Source organism: Amblyomma mixtum, chromosome 1, assembly GCF_055824585.1.
Source record: "Amblyomma mixtum isolate Tamu chromosome 1, ASM5582458v1, whole genome shotgun sequence".
NCBI classification, from domain to species: domain Eukaryota; kingdom Metazoa; phylum Arthropoda; class Arachnida; order Ixodida; family Ixodidae; genus Amblyomma; species Amblyomma mixtum.
Window position 1 is genome coordinate 29396375 of NC_143012.1, and position 12538 is coordinate 29408912.

Genomic DNA, 12538 nt, shown 5'->3' on the forward strand with positions numbered 1-12538 from the left:
CCCCCCCCCCCCCCCCCCCCCCGCCTTTTCCCCACACTTACGCACGTACAAACGCGGTATACCTTCCGCTCTTTCGGGAGAAAATGCTGCGAGGGAACGCACAGCGCGCCGCCTGGCGGGGTTTGCGGCGTTGCCCCGACTGCGCGAGACACATTTTGCGGACTCCCCTCAATGGTTGGACCGCTCTCACCCCTGGCCACTGGCAGGCAATGGCCCTGGTAATGGCCAATGGCGTGGCACCTAAACCAACTCACGTGACCTAGATCATGTGATCACAGCTGCTATATATACACACACACTACAGCACTCGCTACCTGGACGGCTTGTAGCTTAGGCTCAGGCGCTCTTGCAAAGTCCAGCTGGATGCGTAGTTATCGTATTCTCATTGGCCACCACTGTGATTAGACAGGCCGCAGACCTCGGCCGCGCTCATTGGTCGGAGGACTGCTCACGCCCCTGACCAGTGAGCGAGGTCTAGGTCTGCGGCCTGTCTATAATCAGAATGGTGGCCAATGAGGATACGATAAATACGCATACCAGCTGCCCTTTGCAAGAGGGCCTGAACCTAAGCTACATGCCGGCCGGGCAGCGAATGCTGTAGTGTGTGTATACCAGCTATGATCACGTGATCTATGTCACGTGAGCTGGTTTAGGTCACGTCACAACGAAACTAGTCCTTTGAGTGAGAACATCTAAAAAACGTCAGCGACTTTTTCTTTTGTTTATACACGTACCTGAAACCACATTTAGGAAGGAAGCCAAAAGAAAGTCCGCCCGCGGTCTACGCGCGCTTGGATTCTTAGCAAACTGCATCCCCAAACCGTCGCTATTGTCCACAACTGCGCTTTAGAAAGAAAAAAGAAAGGAGGAGGGTAAGGGGGGGTGGAAGGAAAGGGTAGGCATCCTGAACTCGCGTCACTACGCTGGTTCTCAGAGAACAAAAGAGAAGGGAAGGGCTTAAGCACAGAGGGAGAGGAGGAAGCATTCCTACCACGCGCCGCCCACCACCATTCAGTTGCACATCCTTCTTTTGACATTGCTTCTACTTCGGAGACTGCCGCAGCGTACACCGGGAGACTGGATAGGGCGGTTTCGCGTTACAAGTATAGTACGACCGTGAACCATGACAGAAGAACATTTCAGCATAAAGCAATGTGCAATCTGCTGTGGCGATCTCGACCAAGTTATGTTTCACTGCGGCGAGACTATTAATCTAAAGTAAGAGAAATGAGCTGCAGTACTAACGTGCAAAAAAAAATACCACTGCTTATCCTAACTACACTCTAAACACGAAAGGATTAAAAAGGGAGTAAGCTGTCCTCCAGCGCACTCTCTTTATGAAGCAGGGTATGCTGCCCAAGCCCTGGGTAGATTTTCTTCACTAAAAATACGGAGTATAATTACGCATGGCAACGGAAACAAACTCCCCCTTCAAAACATGGGAACTTCGAGCAGTCACGAAGATTTTAACCGAGGTTCCAATCACCTCTATTTGCTAACCTCAACACCTTTATTGCCGCGTTTACAGTTATAGACACTCCATTCAGCGAACAGGTCTGGTTGATGAATTCACGCGGACGGGCCTCTTGGTACCGGTCTTAGGCAAATTCACGCGGTCAGGCCTCTTCAGAGCGCATCGTACTGGTACGTTTGCTTCACAGAGACGTACGCAGGGCGAATTTCAGACAAAGGAGAACTAAGTCTCCTCCCATTGATAACTGCATCAAGTTACTGTTCTCTCCGGTGGGAACATGCCTCCATTGCCAAGAGTAAGCACTCCGTATATTTAGTGATCGAAATCTACTCCGGAACCTGGGCAGCACACCCTGCCGCTAAAGGGCAAGAGCTAGAGGACACCTTACTCCCTTTTTACACCTATATAGGCTCATTCGTGTTCGGAGTGCAGAGTTGAAGAAAGCTGTTAGTCAATGCTGCTGCTGCAGTTAGTGTTTCACCTCATTGGCAGCACCAGAGACAATCGCGTGACTACGGCGTGACCACTGCGTCGAGTACCGTGTCACGATTCCTACTATAAACGACACCCCATCACTCAGCGAGCAGGTCTGGTTGATGAATTCACGCGGCCTGGCCTCTTCAGAGCGCATCGTACTGGTACGTTTTCTTCACAAAGACGTACGCGGGGCGAATTTCAGACAATGAACTAATATAAAATCAAGTGACAAGCTTCACGGCAAAAAAAGGGTTATCTATAAAGCTGTTCATTTATTTTTCCTTATCGATGGCCGCCACGCAGGGTGATTTTAAACACAACCGTGCGGCGCCACTGCTCAAGCCATTGCAAAGGCTTCGTTCGGACGACATAATCAGCGCATAACTTAAAGCTTTTCCCACGTCCGCAAAGACTGCGAAAGAGCGTCTACAAAAGCTGCTTCATTTTATGGCAAATAAACTATGTGAATAAACTATGTGTCCCGAGCTTGTGTAGCCACTGTTTTGAAGTGGGCTGCCCGTGGACTTGCTCCGTTGCACTGTTAGCTTATAGCTTCGTTGCCAGGCCCTTGGACACGTGGTATTTCATTACTACTAGAGTAAGCTGTCCTCGAGCGACTCCTTTTTATAAAACAGAGTGCGCTAGAGGGAGCTTACTCCCATTTTACACCCATATAGGCGTATTTGTGTTTAGAGTGCGCAATCTATACGGCGGGAGGGTAGCCGACCTTCTACGGCGACCGACGCTCAAACCACGCCGATAACTGCTATCGCCTGCTCGATACAACTGGCTTCATAAAAACTTTCATGAAAACGCCTTTACTTCCCCTCCAAAAATAGAGAACGAGGTCGGTTAAAAAGAAAACAACAAAGACTGCCAAACCGACTCGCAGAGAAAATATTTGCATGATATGTATGCAGCGAGTCCAGCAAAAAAAAAAAGCAATTTCACAAAATGACACGCAATTTAGCGTACGGATGTGAGACGATATTAAAGACCCATATTTGACAAACTAAAAATCGGAGAGCTTAATGCGCAGTCTAAGCTGAATATTAACAACTCTTGCAAAGCAACTTCTGATACACAGATGCTCCAGGTGCAGATGGCTGTCATTAATAAAAAAATATATTTTCTCACTCTGGTTTGGTTTGGTGGTAATAAAAAGCGTGGAGCGTAAACATTATGCTTTTTGAGCGTCCCAGTCGACATATTCGCAACAATGCCGAAGACGTTGGCGCGGTGGGATAAGTGGCTTTCAAGCACCATTGACGACACTCGCGGCGAGCTGTAAGGTCACGCTCTCGCGCGCTGTTAACAACAGTTGTTAGTTACGCTAAGTTTAATGGCGCATAGCCAACTAAACCTATCACGCACCAGCAGTCGCGAGGTCTACTTACGCTACGCGCGCAACTTACGAGTCTTTGTTTTTGTTGTTACTGATGACTGGAAAAGTCTGGACAAGTTTATATAAATAGGTCCGTTTATTCGGCAAGTGGCACTACAATGTCAACAGTGTAACCAAACCTGCTTGGGCCCGTTAGGGCTTGCATTATGTATACGAATAAAAATGTGCATGCAAAATCTCGGGAAACTAAACGAAAAAGTAATTATGGAAGCCGTTACACCCCCCAATACACCTAAAAGGGCACGCCCGAAATACTTTGTTCACAGTCGTTTTCGCGCCTTCTAAGGTACCGCAACACCGCTTCCGTCCTCCCATCATTTACGATTAATTCGCTGTAACGAACACCTGCTTATTACGAATTCGTAACGGGACCCCAGCGCAATGTCCCGTTACGTACAAATAAAGTGAAACCAGCGGCACGCCCTCTATGCCGGCTTTCGCAGCGAATTAATTATGGGCTCCGTAGTGTACTGCTCCACCTTTTCCACCGAGCCATGCGACCCAGTTTTTTTCTTTTTGTTTACCGCGTACTACGCCAATGACAGTTAGCCAGCCTCGGCGATTGGCCTACAGCCCAGCTCTTCCGCCTCTGTGCTCGTGCAGCCGTGTAATTATGACAGGGGTTTCCGCGTGAACGCTCGGCCATGCATGGTGCACTACACTGGGAGGTTTCGAGCACTGGTGGCAAAGGAATCGCCAGTCTCTTTTGCACAGCACTCGCAATTTTCGAACACATATTCCACATGTTTATACTGCACGAATACAAGTTGAGGCCGGCCTTTAAGGACGTACGATTATTTAGTTTTGTTTTATGCCATCTCAGTCTGAACCCAGCCGATTTCTTCGGTTTCACCGCGTGTTATAAGTCGCGTAATTTTGCAGCGTCATCTTATAGTTGCTTATAGTTGGTACAGTGTCATACAGGTGTGTTTCGATAGTTCGTTAAAATTTTTATCTGCGTAGTTTTCGCGAGTAATTTCGCCTGCTCATTTTGTATTATATATTCTAAAATATGTCATTTTTTTCCTGTTCCAAAGGCACTATGTTCTTCACTATGCAGTTTCGCTGTTTTAGCTGCATTTTTAACTCTTTTTTTTCCACTCCCCAAGGGAAAACTCAAGCGTTTACCTGAGCTGTCCAAGCTGAATGGCAACGAAGAATCCTACACAACTCAAAGGTGGTCGGTCACTCCCCACTTAATCGATATCATGCAGATGCAGAAATTCTCCACACTATAAATTTCTTTAATAAATTCGCCACTGACCTGAAAATTCCTGTCCGCATTCGCCACTACATGCTTAACTCTCACAGATAAATGAAAGAAAATTTCATTTTCACGAATTCATGATGATGTAGGTCTTTCTTCATGCCATTTAGTGCTTGCCTTGCGAAGGAATACTGGAGGATGCGGAGTTAGAAAGCTTTCTCAGTTGGCCTTCGCTCGCAGTGTGCTCGATTACCGATAGAAAGGAAGTTGTCATTGACAACATTTAACTCACGAAGCCGCGCAGTATCACTACAACGCGAACTTTCTTTGATGAAGCAGTTCAACATCCCGCTGCTAAGTCATGCAAACAATGAACAGCCATGACCCAAACATGCTCACAATCGCCGTTGTGAACGAAGGAAATGTCAAACTTGGACGACACGTTAAGCGCTTACATAAGCCCCGGGAGCGCACGCAGCGAACCGTTTCGACGGCGCTCCGAACTCGAGAAACGTGAAGGCCGCTCCAAGTTTGGCAGCCACCCATGCGCCTTCACCTCCGCCAGACTCACGGCTGCCCCTCTTTCTCCAGCTTTTTACGACCCGAAAGAATCAACAGGTAGGCCAGGTAGGGGCGTGTGCGCTTTTGGGATCTGCGCTATACTTACACGCACTCAAAACTGCGGCGAAAGACGAAGCAAATGTAAAAAAAAAAAAAAGAAACTGAAAACGCTACCAGTCGGGGGCGACCGCGATACGGTCCCATTCGCATTCGAAAGAGCGCTCGTCCGAAACCTCCACCCGGGCGCCTATTCAAAAACTTCTTTCCAATAAGACAGGCGCCGACGTCGTCAACGAGAGGCCCCCGCTGACCTCGCCGCAGCGTTGTTATGAAGAGAAAAAAAGAGAGCATTGTTTGGAAGCACCTGCGAGGCCCTTTGGACATCATCAGCTTGCTGCGAATGCTATCGCCACACTATCGGCGACGACGCCGATAAGCTCAAGTTGCGACGCACATCTCTGAGCCGCCAAATACGAAAGGAAAACCGGCCACAAAGGGTTGTCAGCTGCGAGCGCTAAGACAGCGCAGGAAGAGTGGGTTAAAAGTCTTCCTCTGCCTTACCTTAAAAGACGAATTGTCATCGGTGACCACCTGTGAATCCTTTCCGAGAAACAGAAGGCGGCACGGAGGCGGCGACGGCGTATTCCAGTTGTCAGGCAAAAGAGACAGCGCGCAGGCTGGTAGCGGCACACACAGGCGTAAGGACTCTTGCTCCTCGAGCAACACTTGTGAGCCGACAACCCACAAGACTTGCTTATTTTTCTTGAAGCGGAGTTCGTAACTTGCGACGGAAAAGCGGGCGCGAAGCGAGTGGGCAGCAGTGGGCTGACCCGAACAATGTGCGTTCAAGCCTGCCCCGCGCTAAACCGTGCCAACGTGAAGTAGTTACAGATGTTCTCCGCTAGGGCACTGTCAGCATCGCTGGATAATTATTTTGTCGCATAGTTTATTTTCTCCTCTTCACATATTTAGACAATAAAACAAACACTAGAAATTTAAGATAATATAAAGCTATTTATTTAAAACACAAACAGTGTACATTATGCTAGATTAATTGCCACGAAAGAGAGATTTTACAGCAACTTTAGACTGGCTTGACTGGTAGCGCCACCGCTCTCTGTGTAGCCCATACGAACTGCAATAATATAGGCTAGCGCGGGAGTTTTGAAATTAGCAAACCTGCCAACCGCGATGGAATGAATATTTCATCAAATACGTGAACTTTCTGCCCCTGCTTTAGTAGGGCAGTGCTTTAAAACACATTAGGCACTTATGCAAATCTTTTTTTTAATTGCGAATTCGGCGCCAATGTAAGAAATTTTGTTTGCGTAGCTATTTCGGTCAACCAAACGGCTCGTGGCTTTGCGGCAGTCACTACTTCGGCAAAACCTCCTGGGGTACATGTCGTCCACTATATTCTGAATTTTCTGAATCTGAGCTATTTGGTTCATACTTCGCATATTTTAAGTCTCTGAGATTCGCATATAAAATCCCTCTCAGGTCATGCGAGACCATAATCCACTCCTGGGGGGACCTTATATTTAAGCAAGCCCTACTGGTGACCTTCAGATAGCACTTCCTGTCCCCTCTTTGTAAAATAATTCCCTCTCGCTTTAGATAGTGATAACAGTGATGCCCTCATTCGGTAGGATTTCTCCACTCCGTTCTTTATTACAACATGCCCCGATTCTCGTGCCACGTACACGGCTATAATGATAAAGTAAGACAAGATCGTTAGGCTACTTATGCCGCCGTGGTGGCTCAGTTGCTATGGTGCTCGGCTGCTGACCCGAAAGACGCGGGTTCGATCCCGGCCGCGGCGGTTGAATTTCTTTGGAGGAGAAATTCCAGAGGCCCGTGTGCTGTGCGATGTCAGTGCACGTTAAAGAACCCCAGGTGGTCGAAATTTCCGGAGCCCTCCACTACGGCGTCTCTCATAGCCTTAGTTGCTTTGTGACGTTAAACTTCATAAACCAAACCAAACCGTTAGGCTACTTATCAACGATGTCGAATATGCAGATTACTTCAAAAGCAGGCTTTGTTAAAGGGGCACAGATGAAAACTCCATCCGACTATTCCCAGTAAAAAATGATTATCTGGTTCTTTTTGGCTATATGATGACATTTGCCCGTTAGCAAAGGGACGCATTTATCCGCGAGAAAATTGGATTTAAAAATCTTCCTATCAGTTTATTCAAACTCGTGACGTCTTTGAAAAGGACGGATTGCCGGGTTGCCACCATTTTTGCAGTTTTTCTTATTTTAAATGATGTTTTAGACGTTAACATACATCGGACCATGTGATATTCGTTTTATTTATTTATTTATTTTCAATACTCTCAAGGCCCGGAGGCATTACAGAGAGGAGGGCATACAAAATCAGAGGTAATTTTCTTGTTTGACATGTTCGACGCCGTAGTGAAGGAAACTGCGATATTCGCTTACGAGCGCAATATAATTTATAATTGATTTTCTTCTTTGCGCTGTTTCGGTTTCATCAACCGAACGATGGTTGCGACGTGTAGTTGGACTTACAGGTCACGTGAGGATTGAAAAATGAAAAACAAAACGGCAATATAACTGCTTATGCATCGTTTGTTGTCATTCCAGCTCTTGAAGCAGGCTGGTTTAAGGGTTATCGTGAGTTAAAACTACGTATCAGCGTTTATATTAGAAAGTGACATATCATAGCGCGATCCACTGCCGTGATCGGCATCCGCGCGCCGCGATTGCGCACGTGCTGATTGGTCCCGACGCGCCATCTTGGCCCTCAGGGCGATCTGCGCATGCGCAGTGGCACACCGCGGAAGCGAATCACGGCCAGAACGACGTGCACAGCGCCTTATAGGTCGTGACGGCATTTTTCGTGCCTCACGGGACCTAAAGGCCAACTATAAATTTGTCACAGCCATCGTTCGATTGATGAACCCGAAACAGCATGAGAGAAGAAATTTAATTACAAGTTATTAGCACTCGTAGTAGAATATCATACGGTGATTCATGTATTTTAAAGGATAACGCATCGTTTGAAAGAAAACATGCAACTAAAATTAGGTGTTTGTGGTCCGTCCCAAGAGGTCGTTTCCCCAGCGGCGTAGCGAATGCTCTATTCATCACCGAATAATCAGCTCCCGTGTCGACTAGAGCGGTAACAAATTTCCGGCCGTTCTTCAATCAGCCAGTCCTGGAGCATAAAAAATGGTAGTGGTTTAGCTCTGGTTAAACCTGGAGGATTGCGAAAGCAACGAGAGAGAGAGAGGCGATGGAGAGTGCGCGGCAGCGGCGGCGGCCCCGACAGCGCCCCCGACAGCGCCAGCTGTGCGCCGAATGACGTCACCGCTCCTCGCGCATGCGCAGTATGGCCTTTGATCAGCTCCGCTAAATGGCTCAGCGACTCGCGTAGTGTTGCTTTCGCAACAAAAGATCGCTGCACACCGGCACAGGCAGCAATCTACCATTGCATTGCGAAAGCTGTGACAGCCGCAACATTTTGGGCGAGTTGGTTACCTACATTCGTTATTACAGCGCAACGACGGCACAAAACAAGAGGGGGATATGTAATAATGAATGCGTTCCTTACCTGAACAAAACTGCCTTCCTCTCTAAAGGCACGCAGCAAAACTGAAAGGGAGGTTATCGAAGCTTTTCTGAAGGGGTGACGGCTGCGTTAGCTCGCCCTCGTTACCGCTGTCGACACAAGAGGGTGTTTTTAGAAGAGCATGTTCGTGTTTCACACCGGCTCTGATTCTCCTGCAAATTTCTGCTGTTGTTTTCTTTCGCCGAGCCCTTTGGCGATAGTGTCTTTCTTGTTATGTTCACGGGCCTTGCAAACCACGCGTTTTCACGAATAAAATAAGTTGGAAGTCAGCGCTTTGTCAGCCCTTTTGTGTGCCTTACGTTCGCGCAGTTTGTACTCGTTCTCTTCATTATGAACCAACTAGCCCGCCAGAACGTCCTTCTTCGTCGATGGACTGGCGTTGGACGTCGTCCTCGGCGTCGGGTCACGGCTTCGTCGGGTATGTGAAGCGTGGACAGGGCGTGTCGTAGAAGCTTTTCTGAGTGGCGGCGTCCTTTTGAAGGTTCGCGTCGTGGTCGCGGTTTTCATTGTATGCGGTGTCGGTGTGTCGGGAGCGGCATCTTATGATCTTCATATGCCGCGTGGTCGTTGGAGGATCTTCACGGGATCCACAACACGCTCGAAGAAATAGCCGAAGCGCAACGGACCTCTCAACTGGAGCGGCTGTCCACGACCAAAGCCGGGAGGAAGATACTGGACGACCTGGGAATAGGACACTCGAACGACGCGCAGACGAAGCTCCCCGTCCCCGAAGAGGTCCGACGCCAGACCAGAATCGACCCCATACCCAAGAACATGAACCCCGAGTATAACAAGGAAAGAAGAGCGGCGAGGGCCAAGGCTCTCATCGACCTGCACGCCAACGACGAGCACGCGCGGTACGTGGACGCGGCCGAATACCAACGGAACGCCTTCGCAGCGGTCGTCATAGAGGCGTCGACCGGCGCCACGAAGACGGCAGCGAGCGTGAGATGCGCCGGAGCGGAACAAGCGGAGGAGGTGGCCATCGCCCTGGCCATTGCCGACGCAGACTGCTACACGGTGCTGAGTGACTCGAGACAGGCGGTGCGAAACTTCGCCAAAGGCCAAGTCTGCAGGGAGGCCGAGCGCGTACTACGAGCGACTAAACTGCAAGACAGAGGAGTAAGAATCAAGTGGTTTCCGGCGCACGCGGGCGACGCGTCGGAACGCAGTGCGAACCACAATGAGACGGCACATGCAGCGGCGCGAGCGCTAACCAACCGCGCCCCGGCAACAGACCGTCCGACGTGGTTCGGAGCCAAGGACCGCATGACCGACTACAGCGAAATCACGAAGGCCTACCGCCTGGCTCGCAGGACTCTCCCACCCCCGCACCCGAGGCTGAGTCGAGCGGAGGCGGTACTACTGAGACAGCTCCAGACCGGATCGCTACCGAGCCCGAGACTGATGCATCGCATGTACCCCGAGACCTACCCGACCGATACGTGTAGAGTCTGCCGGAGGGAGCCGGCAGATCACACGCACATCCTGTGGGACTGCATCAAAAATCCAAAGGAAGCAAGATCAGGAACAATCCCGCCGCGGCTGGAGGCAGCCGCGAAGAGCAACGACCATGACCAAAAGCTATGGGCCGTCCAGCAGGTCCTCGGGGCGCTCGAAAGGCAGGGATCCAGCGAGCCGGCAACGGCGAGCGGAGACCCGCGCCGAGTAACGGCAGCCTCGTAGACGACGTAGGCCCTCGTCGGGGCGCGCGAGCGTCCAACTGCAGGCACAAATAAAGTTTACTCCAATCCAATCCAATCGGCGTTTCGCTCGTGAGCAACCTCACCTCCAGAGGTTGCTGCCTTTAGTTTCCCCTACGAGGGCTGGGAGACCTTCCTCGTACCGTGGCTGCGTAGCTGCGGCGTGGAGACGTAAAACATGAGGCTGACGGCGATGGTGAGCGCGAAAGGCGGTTCGGCGCATACTCCTCCCGACGCAGGTACTCGTCGATTTCTTGCGGATGTTGGCCGAAGCGTGGTAGTGGCGCGTCAAAGGCAAAGCCACGAAGACCGATACGGCGGTACGGGCAGTGACGAAAAATGTGACCGGCGACCACAATGGAAGCACAGCGGCGATTGTCGGAAGTCCTCCAGGCGTCGCACTTCCTGGGGCTTGGGAGTCATTCGTAGGCTGGGCGGGCGAGGGCAGGGGGGCAGCGTTCGGGAACAGCTGGTTCAAGTCTTTGTGAATGCCTTCATATGATTCCCACATCGCTAGAGAAGCTTCATGTTTTTCGAATCACATTATCGCTGGTCCTTCCAAGGCGAAGAAAACATGGCTCACTAGTCGGCCCAACTGTTGCCGTTGAGGAGTCCTTCTTTGCTCGAGTGCGGTCCGGCAGTAGTCCGTATTCTGGTGAACGCCTGTGGAGACGACGGCTGCTTCGCACTTCGTCTTCGGTTGGGACGGCTTCTGCGGCTCTCTCGCGATCTGCTTCTTCAAAACGGCTCGGGCTGCTTTGGCGGCTCCCAGGGGGTGAAGGCGACAGGGAAATCCGTTAGCACCTCCACCAGATGTCACCTAGTGGTGACTGCAGTCCGGAGAGTAGGAATACATAGAAAAATGGCTTCTAAACAAAGCTCTTTATTTGGGCTGACTTGCGCCCACAAAGGACTGGATCACTCGGCAACGGCGTAGCAATAAGCTTGCTCGGCGGTCGTCGAATAAAATGCCCGCCGCTCTCGATCGGCCGTGCTCTTTTTAAAGCTGATAGCGCACTTTCCAGATAAAGCTTGAAAAGTTCAGAATATTCTGGAACAACGTAGAATTGGCTCCGCCTGGATGCGATCAATCGAGATAAATCTAGGCGCGTCTTGCATCACAAACAAAGCGACAAAGCAGCGTGCCGGCAGCTTTGAAGAAGGAACAAACAAACACTGAAAAAATTCGCCGCAATATGGTGGTGTGACGTTGGCTTTTGGATCCGCGTAAAAAAAAAAAAAACGGAGGGCGATACGTTTTTCTTTTCGGTCTTTTCTGCTGATAAAAACCTCCGTTTTCGGCGCTCGTAGGGTCTCTTTGTATTACAACGCGGCATATATATCCCATCGATGCACGCAAACCTCTGTTTCTCCTCAGTTTTTCTTTAAGAACAGAAACGGAGACGGCGAAAAAAAAGCGAAGAAAAACAGTCGCCATGGCGTGGTCACACGTGGCTAGCGTTATCATTCTGCAGCGTCGCGTTCGACAAATTCCGTTCCGCTTCGTTTGTATTTTTTCGAGAAAAAATACGAGTTGAGCTTAAAGGGGCCCCGAGATGATTCTAATGCGAGAAATCTGTACAGGTAGTCTTTTCGAGTGTTCGACCCAGCAAACCAAAAATCTCTCAGAGACGTATACTAACGTCTCTGAGAGGTGTTTGGTTTGCTGGGGAGTAAAATTTGTCAGCTCTGCGTGGATCCAATAATTTGCAAACAATTAAAAAAAAATTGCTGCTTGCACCCGCGGCACCTCACCGCGCGTTCTTAGCAGCACATCCCCTTCTGATAAAATGGAGAATCTGGGCGAGCCTTTTCATTGGGCGTGCCCAAGTGCGGTGGAGGGGTCGGAGTGCTGTGCAGCCCCGACCTCTTTATTTTTTTTTTTCTGCGGCGTGTCTGCTCGTATTAGTTGGGGATGAAGCGGTGGATCATTCCTAATCGCCAACATCTGCGGTCGTAGTGAAGTCAGCTTAAAAACTGTGTTGTGCGGTGACCAGTGATGAATACCGATCGCTCGTGACCTTTTCCTAACCTCAGTAAATATCATTTCATGGTCCCTTTAAAGGGCCACAGAAAAGGGTGTTCGAACTTGGCTTTATAATGCTTGCACTATA

At 49.8% G+C, this 12538-nt stretch overlaps 1 protein-coding gene across 3 annotated transcripts in view; it reads right to left on the reverse strand.

Moving 5' to 3' along the window:
• Kank (KN motif and ankyrin repeat domain-containing protein 2 kank) overlaps window positions 1-5962 on the reverse strand; it is a 60756-nt gene extending 54794 nt beyond the window's left edge. For all 3 annotated transcript variants that reach the window (XM_089547160.1, XM_089547163.1, XM_089547157.1), the window contains exon 1: window positions 5686-5962. The gene's annotated coding sequence lies outside the window, so the exon portion shown is untranslated. The remainder of the gene's footprint in view (window positions 1-5685) is intronic.
• Between the last annotated feature and the right edge of the window lie 6576 nt (window positions 5963-12538).